This window comes from Juglans microcarpa x Juglans regia, chromosome 8D, assembly GCF_004785595.1.
Source record: "Juglans microcarpa x Juglans regia isolate MS1-56 chromosome 8D, Jm3101_v1.0, whole genome shotgun sequence".
In the NCBI taxonomy this organism is placed as follows: Eukaryota; Viridiplantae; Streptophyta; class Magnoliopsida; order Fagales; family Juglandaceae; genus Juglans; species Juglans microcarpa x Juglans regia.
The window spans coordinates 25,801,441-25,802,129 of NC_054608.1; positions in this window are offsets into that span (position 1 = coordinate 25,801,441).

The window sequence follows — 689 nt, forward strand, 5'->3', positions numbered from 1 at the left end:
CCTGACATGACTGTTTTTGTCTATGTTGTGACCAAACAGTATTTGTTTGGTTCATCTGCATGCGCTTTGATTTTTATTTTTTATTTTTACTCTTTCATATCTGACTCATGTGTCCATTATTGTCGTTTTGATGCAAATTGAAAAGCCCAACTTGGCCCATTCTGAGAAAGATGCATCTCTCTCTCTCTCTCTCTCTCTCTCTCTCTCTCTGACTAGATCATGAAAACATATATAACATAAGCTGGTCTTTCTTTTGTTTTTTCTTCTTCTGTTATGATATTCTTGACTCCATTGCATGATCATGTCCTCAAGCTTTGATCTTCACTCCATTGTTGAAACTCATGCTGCCCAACTTTGCAGGGACCCCGGCTCCTAAGCTTTAAACCAGTACCTTTTCTAGCTGATCATATCTGATCAGCTGCTGCTTTGCAAGAATGCTGTCAAGGAGATAATACCAAATATACTTTTCTGTGTGCAACTAACTCAATGTCATGGATGTGGAGGTTGAGTCGGACTCCTGGTTATTGGTTAGTTGATTGAAAGGGATTGATTGTGTATGTATGTTGGGCTTTGAGGGAGACTCTGGATAACATAAGTACGTACTTGTGTTTGCCAACAAATTTCTCTGCACTTTGATTCATGCATATTATATATTTCTAGGGAAACCTGGCCAGTTCTTGGCCAAACAA